This window comes from Melanerpes formicivorus, unplaced genomic scaffold, assembly GCF_026170545.1.
Source record: "Melanerpes formicivorus ecotype bairdi unplaced genomic scaffold, bMelFor1.0.p_v2 SCAF_9, whole genome shotgun sequence".
Lineage (NCBI taxonomy): Eukaryota > Metazoa > Chordata > Aves > Piciformes > Picidae > Melanerpes > Melanerpes formicivorus.
Window position 1 is genome coordinate 20,889,249 of NW_027142361.1, and position 7,761 is coordinate 20,897,009.

General features: G+C 48.0%; 2 non-coding genes across 2 annotated transcripts; one reads left to right on the forward strand and one right to left on the reverse strand.

The window, feature by feature from the left end:
- Positions 1–5,147: 5,147 nt before the first annotated feature.
- Positions 5,148–5,220, forward strand: TRNAC-ACA (transfer RNA cysteine (anticodon ACA)). The gene has a single exon. It is a non-coding gene; the product is annotated as a tRNA-Cys (tRNA).
- A 1,843-nt stretch (positions 5,221–7,063) lies between these two features.
- On the reverse strand, positions 7,064–7,136 carry TRNAH-AUG (transfer RNA histidin (anticodon AUG)). Its single transcript has one exon. It is a non-coding gene; the product is annotated as a tRNA-His (tRNA).
- Between the last annotated feature and the right edge of the window lie 625 nt (positions 7,137–7,761).

The following is a 7,761-nucleotide window of genomic DNA, read 5'->3' on the forward strand; positions in this document are numbered from 1 at the left end:
TTTTCAGTGGTGCCCAGTGATAGGACAAGGAACAATGGGCACAAGCTGGAAGACAGCAGGTTCCACCTCAACAAGAGGAGAAACCTCTTTACTGTGAGGTTGATGGAGCTTCCCAGAGAGGGCCACACTGCAGGGTCTACACTGACTCTACAGATCACCCTATCCATCCCTGCACTTTCATCCTGCAGCCTGGATGCCTCTCTCCAGCCAGGCCTTGGTCACCCTCTCCTTAGGTTGCTCCTTCCCCTCTACAGCCTTACTGTGGGGCACCCACACATCACAGGTGTGGTCACCACAGAGAGGACATCCCCATACTGATGTCCATGCTGGGGAACTGAGCTCCTCCATGCTGACCTTGTGGTGCAAGGGCAGTGCATCTGACTCCAGATCAGAAGGTTGTGTGTTCAAAACACACTGGAGTCAGCCTCAGGGGTGCTGCTGGCCACCCTCCTCTTTGCTAAGGAGCTCCTCCATGTGAGAAGCATAGCTCTGTAAGGTCATTGCACAGCTAAGAGCAGCACCTCAGGAATGACTGAAGGGTAAATGCCACACCTACAGTTTTACTTTCTGTAGGAAAGCAGAAAGTATCTATGGAAGGTTTCAGGACAAGAAAGAACAACAGGCCACTGATACTGGAAGGATGGCTTGATGATAAAGAAGAGCTGACCGTGGTAAACAACCTGACGTGCCAGACAAGAGGACGCTTGCCTCCATGCTGGAGAAGACCAACCTGATATGGGATGAAGATAACAATGGACAGCTGCATATCAAAGGAGAAAACCCAATTAGCAGCAGTGGTGCAAGAATGTCAGGGAATTGCTTACCCTGCTCGATTTTTCCTATATAAGCTGCTTGTTCTGTACCAATAAACGATTCCTGCCTCACCAACATGGGAGTCCGTGCATGCTTTCCGAAATAATGGCGCCCGTATCGGGAATTTCAGTGAGGTCTTTGTCCAGACTCACCCTCGGATTGCACCCCCAGTGAGCCGAACGGGAGAAGTGAACAAACGACGCGTCCATCCCCTACACTTGCAGGTCAGGTACGGGGACTGCGGCCGGGGAAGAATATGGGCCAGGGAGCCACGAGATCACAGCAACTGCACCATGATGTGCTTATGAGAATTATCAAAGAGCAAGGGTACAGACTGAGCTCTCAGAAACTTACCCTTCTTTTGCTGTGGATAAATCGCAATTGTCCCTGGTATCCTGAATCAGGGACATACGAATTAACAGAGTGGAACAGGGTTGGAGAGACCCTCTCAGAAGCACAAAAATCCGGGGATGATTTTTCACCGGACATTTTAATAACGTGGCGCATACTATGGCTAGCGCTGACCACGCTAATGAGTAAATCCAACAGCGCTTCACCCTCGGGGACTCTAAACACTCCCATTACCCGTGCGGGCCCTCAGAAGCAGGATGAGCTTCCTACAAACAACACAACACAGACAGAAACAAGCGGTCTGGCCGCAGGGCACACGGGGGAGGAAAGAATAGGCACTGATGACCCGCTAACGGGAGCACGGTCACAAAAGCTCCTAGTTCAACAGCGAAAGAGGCCGTTTAACGTGCCCCTTAAGAAGTCTAAGACATTGCCTGATGCAAATACAAAATACGGGGACAGCAGCTCTGAGTCAGACCCAGAGCCGCATGATCCTTTCGATCAGGGCTCCACCGCTACAGAAAAGGAGCCAGGTTTATATCCACAGGTACCTCCGCTTAAGGCAGCCGTCGCAGCTACAGAAGAAACAAGTCCTCCGGCGGAGCAGAAGAAACAAAGAAAACCAGATGCAAAGTTAAAACCACCAACTCAAGTAACTGATGAAAAACTAATTTCTTTTGATTCTGACAGCTCTGTTACTCAAGAATCGCTCGACAAATCAAACCAGCCACTTTTCCAACCCACAGCACTAAGTTTGTCTTCCTCTCTTCCCTTAAATACCACTACTGAAGTTCTTAACTCTGTTCCCTATCCCTTTCCTTTTCCAGCAGGTTTTTACCCTCAGCCTCATTCGGTTCCTATACCCCAGCAGGCGGGGGCTTTGTCTAGCCCCCCGCCACTTTATGGAGGTGTTTGTGTACCTCCTGCTGCTATTATGAGTAATATGGGGGTGAGGGATAACGGGATGCTTTATCAAGGAGGCAATGTGCAGGATGGTGTTAAAATGTCTAATGGATTGTTGATTAATGAACATGTTCCAAGTGTAGCTACACGATTGCAGATTTCAATTTCTGATGTTTTGATGGATAAAGATGATAAGGGTTTTATAAATACAGAAATGTTACAGATGCGTGCGGTGCCAGTAGTGATGGAAAACAGACCAGGAGGTGGGACTGCTCCCGTGTATCACTCTCTATCATATGATATCTTAACAGAACTAAAACATCATTTTGAATCCCCCCTTTGTCTCCTGGTGGGTCAGAAGAAAGGTATTCAAACAGAAGCGATAGATGGACTAACCACAAGGCATTTAGAAGTGGTTGTGAGTTGCTGGCCTGAGCCCAAGGAGGGGGCTGAGCCCACCGCTCCCCTCTTGGTAGGACCATTAGGTGAGGGGAGTGGTGTGCCTCCCAGAGCAGCTAAGGGCTTCTCCCCTAAGTGGTGAGCAGGGGGTGAAGCGTGATCCAGCAGCTCACCAAAAAATTGTAAAAGGATAAAGATGAAATCATCAAAAAAAAAAAAAAAAAAGGAAAAAAAAAAAAAAAGAGAAAAAAAAAAAAAGGTGTGTGTGTGTGAAACCTGGCAGTAGCAGTTTTGTATGTTTTGAGGTTGTGTTTCTCATTTAAACTCTAATGTTGAAGATTCCTTGATGCATTGTCAGAAGGACTTGCCTTGTCACAATATAAAAGACCTCTCATGTAAAGGCATTTTAGTAGAACGTGTACTATGTAGTTCCTTTGCTACTGTGTGTACTACCCACCCATATGTATTAGGAATAGGCATTGATTGTATAATCTATAACAAATCAAGCATATATCATCTTAGTTGTAGCAATATTACTTTTAAGACTTGTATTATTGATAAAGACATTGATCAGCAGAGCATGATTATTCCCTTCTGAAGAAGGGCAGAGGTATGGATTCCAGTGAATATGACAAGAGGATGGGAGAGTGAGAATGGATTGGACCATGTCATCAGGCTATTAGACCAGGGACTAAAAGATTCTAGAAAAAGGGCAAAAAGATTTGTGGGATGGTTAATTTTTGCTATAATATCAGCTGTGATAATATTAGCATCTGCTGCTGCTTCAGTTACAGCTTTGACAAAGGGTATACAAACTGCAGACACAGTGAGAACTTTATTAACCAATGTGACAAATGATTTGCAGATGCAGGAAGCTATAGATGAGGAAATAATGGCAAGGCTATATGCACTTGAGGCCAGCATTGTTTGGTTAGGAGACCAACAAGCTGCCATGCAGACCCATATGATGCTGCAGTGTGATTGGGAATATCATAAGAAGGACATGTGTGTAACATCCTTGTCTTGGAATGACTCTCAGCATGATTGGAACTCAGTAAGATCACACTTACAAGGGGCCTTCGATAGCTCCTTGAAATATAATGTCCAAACATTGAAGCATCAGCTGGAACTGCAATTAGCAAATATACAACAGGTGCGGATTGATTCAACATGGCAAGCCCTGAACAAAGATCTTAGCTGGTTGAATCCAAAAAATTGGTTCTCAGGTCTGAATCTACGAGTGTGGGTTATAGGTGGAATCCTGGTAGTGATTGGTATTGTAATTGTAGTGTTAATGGTATTTGTAATCATAGCTTTTAGGAATACGAGGATGGTCAGAACACAAGTGATGGCTGCTGTTTTAAACAATGTAAAAATGGGGAGTTGTAGGAAAGCAGAAAGTATCTATGGAAGGTTTCAGGACAAGAAAGAACAACAGGCCACTGATACTGGAAGGATGGCTTGATGATAAAGAAGAGCTGACCGTGGTAAACAACCTGACGTGCCAGACAAGAGGACGCTTGCCTCCATGCTGGAGAAGACCAACCTGATATGGGATGAAGATAACAATGGACAGCTGCATATCAAAGGAGAAAACCCAATTAGCAGCAGTGGTGCAAGAATGTCAGGGAATTGCTTACCCTGCTCGATTTTTCCTATATAAGCTGCTTGTTCTGTACCAATAAACGATTCCTGCCTCACCAACGTGGGAGTCCGTGCATGCTTTCCGAAAACTTTCAGCACAGATGCTGTGCCAGGTGGAGGCTGTGGGTTATGACCAGAGTGGAGGCCAACACAGGGTGTCTGCTACATTTTGGCTCATCCACAAGCTGAAGGAAATGAAGCCTTTCTCAAAGTGCAAGAATCTTTCTTGACTCAGTCCCTCCTGGGGGACTTGGACTCACCCACTGAAGTATTTTCCTGGGAGGATAACATGAGGGGACTTCTGGTGGTGGTGAAGTGCAATTACTCAGTGAAATATCATGGCAGTGGGGAGAGGTTTCTGAAGGACAACATGAAAGGTTTTATCAAGAATAGGAAAGAGAAGGATGTGGGGAGCACTAATCTGGTCAGCATTACCTCAGAGCCCTCATGAAGGCTGTGGATGAAGTGCTCCTGAAAGCCATGCCCAGGTGAAGAGTGTGATGATGACTGGGAAGAGTGAACAGGGATTTACCAAGGGCAGGCCACTCTTGGCCAATATTCTAAGTTTCTTTGAAGAGATGATTCCCTCAACAGACAAGAGGACATGAAGGAACACCATCACCATCCCTGGAGGTGTGCAAAGAAAGATTGGATCTGGCACTTGGAGTCATAGTTTAGTTGTCAGGTTGTGTCAGGTGATAGGATGGACTTGATGATCTCTGAGGTCATTACCAACCAGGTTGATCCTGTGATTCTGTGATTGTCTTCACTGCAATCTCTGATGGCATCTCTCTGACCCAGCACTGAAGAAGGACACAGAGACAGAGCACTCGGGATGGATCACAAGGCAGCTGGCAAAGTGGCTGGGCCAAGATGCTGAGCAGATTGTGCACACCGCTTTGCAGTCCAGATGATGCTCCTCTCTGCCTGATGCTGCTTTGGGGGCTCTTTGATGTCTTTTGGATAGCTGCAGAGGATGCTCTGCAGAACAAGGGACACAGCCAGCCTGCCAGGCCCAGGGGGGCGGCCAGGGGCGGGGGCCAGTGGCGCAATGGATAACGCGCCTGACTACAGATCAGGACATTGCAGGTTCGACTCCTGCCTGGCTCGACACTTTTAGCCTGACACCTGGCTCCTCCTCAGACCTCAGCCAGGGGTTTCCTTCTCCTGGCCATCACCCATCTTCAGGGCTTTCTGCAGGGTAAAAATTGGAGTTCCCCCAAGTCATTATGGTGGAACTGGGCACCTTGAATCACCACCCTCACCTACTAATTACTGCATCCCTCTACTCTCACTGCTTACTCATGATTTACATTAGGACTACTACATGCAGCTTTGGGAACCCCAGTATAAGGGCATTGATAAACTGGAAGTGCTGTCACAAATGGCTGCTGTTGGAGCACTCACTGTATGAGGAGAAGCAGTAGGAACTGGGTTTAATTGTTCTGGAGAAGAGGAGCTTTCTTCCTTCTCTCTGGTCTAAATCTCCCCTCTTTTAGTTTAAAACCATCACCCCTTGTCCTGTTGCAGCAGGTCCTACTAAAAAGTCTGGCCCCATCCTTTTTACTGGCCCCTTTAGGTACTGAAAGGCTGCAGTAAGGTCTTCCCAAGAGCTTTCTCTTCTCCAGGCTGAGCAACCCCAGCTCTCTCAGCCTGTCCTCACTGCAGAGAGCTTCCAGCTCTTTGATCATTTTTGTGGCCTCCTCTAGACTCACTCCAACATATCTTTCCTGTCCTATGGTCTTGAGAGGAGAGTAAAAGGGCAGAATCACTTCCCTCGACCTGCTGGCCCAGGTACTGAGTGCCTTCACCCTGACTTTGTGACACAAAGGCAGAATATCTGCACCTGGATCACAAGGTCGGGTCTCTGAATCATGCTTTGGCCAGGATTGAGGCAGTCCTGCAGGCAGGAGGCCTGTGTATGCTGTCCATAGGGCTCTTTGATGTTGCACACAGAACTACTCAAAGAAATGAAAATCAGCAGCAAATCCAATGTGAGCCTCAAAGCTTAATGTGTAAGAACAAGCCTGAGACTCCTGACTCTGTCCAGTCTGCAGGGTGACAGCTCAGGAGACATTGAGATTCTGGAACATGTCCAGAGAAGGGCAATCACAGTATCACAGTATAACTTAGGTTGGAAAGGACCTCGAGGATCATTGAGTCCAACCTATCAACACAGACCCCATGACTAGACCATGGCACCAAGTGCCACGTCCAATCTCCTCTTGAACGCCTCCAGGGACGATGACTCAACCGCCTCCCTGGGCAACCTGTTCCAATGACGAATGACTCACTCAGTGAAGAATTTCCTCCTCACCTTGAGTCTAAACCTCCCCTGGCGCAGCATGAGACTGGAGAGAGGTCTAGAGCACAAGCCCTATGAGGAGAGGCTGAGGGAGCTGGGAGTGTTTAGCCTGGAGAAGAAGAGGCTCAGGGGAGACCTTCTTGCTGTCTACAACTACCTGAAGGGAGGGTATAGCCAGGAGGGTGTTGGTCTCTTCTCCCAGGCAACCAGCACCAGAAGAAGAGGACACAGTCTCAAACTGCACCAGCAGAGGTTTAGGCTGGAGGTGAGGAGAAAGTTCTTCACAGAGAGTTGTTAAGATGTTGGAATGTGCTGCCCAGGGAGGTGGTGGAGGTGTTCAAAAAGGGATTGGACGAGGCACTGGGTGCTATGGTTTAGTAGTGATGAAGTGTTGGGTGATAGGATAGCCTTGATGATCTTTGAGTTTTTTTCCAACATTATTGATATTGCACAATTAGCTCTGGGGTCTGTCACTGTGGTATAGGCCCCAGCTCTGACCCTCTGGAGTGCCCAGTTCCACCCTAAGGTCTGGAGGAACTCTTTCCTTCCTTTAGGGCAAGCAGGACACTTCAGCACTTTTACCCTGCAGAGGGTCCAATGGCCAGGAGAAGGAAAACCCTGGCTGAGGTCTGAGGAGGAGCCAGGTGTCAAGCCAGGCAGGAGTCGAACCTGCAATCTCCTGATCCATAGTCAGGCGTGTTATCCATTGCGCCACTGGCCCCCGCCCCTGGCCGCCCCCCTGGGCCTGGCAGGCTGGTTGTGTCCCTTGTTCTGCAGAGCATCCTCTGCTGCCATCCCAAAGACACCAAAGAGCCCCCAAAGCAGCATCAGGCAGAGCTCAGCATCTTGGCCCAGCCACTTTGCCAGCTGCCTTGTGATCCATCCCGAGTGCTCTGTCTCTGTGTCCTTCTTCAGTGCTTGGTCTGAGAGATCTACCTGAAGGGTGATTGTAGCCAGGTGGGGGTTGGTGGATTCATGGAAGGCACCTTTGAACTTGTAGTACAGCAGAGTATTCTGGGCAGTCTTGCACTTCTCCCCCTTCCTTGCGCAGCTCGCAGCTTTCTGGGCTTTCAGCCAGACTGACCTTGGAGCTGATAAAGCGTGAGGCCTCTGTGGTGGGTGGAAGGGCAAGGCCAAGAAGCCTCCTCCCTTCCCCCTTGTAAGGTAAAAGGGAAAAAAAAATTGAAGGGAAAGGAAAAAAAAACTCGCAAGCTGAATTAGCAAAGCAGTGGAGCTATATTTACAAAGCAATGTAGGATTTGCAGGGGGAATATTTACAAATATACAGTATCTACAATATATACAAAGATATACAACAGAGTAACACAGAAATGAGAGTGACCCCC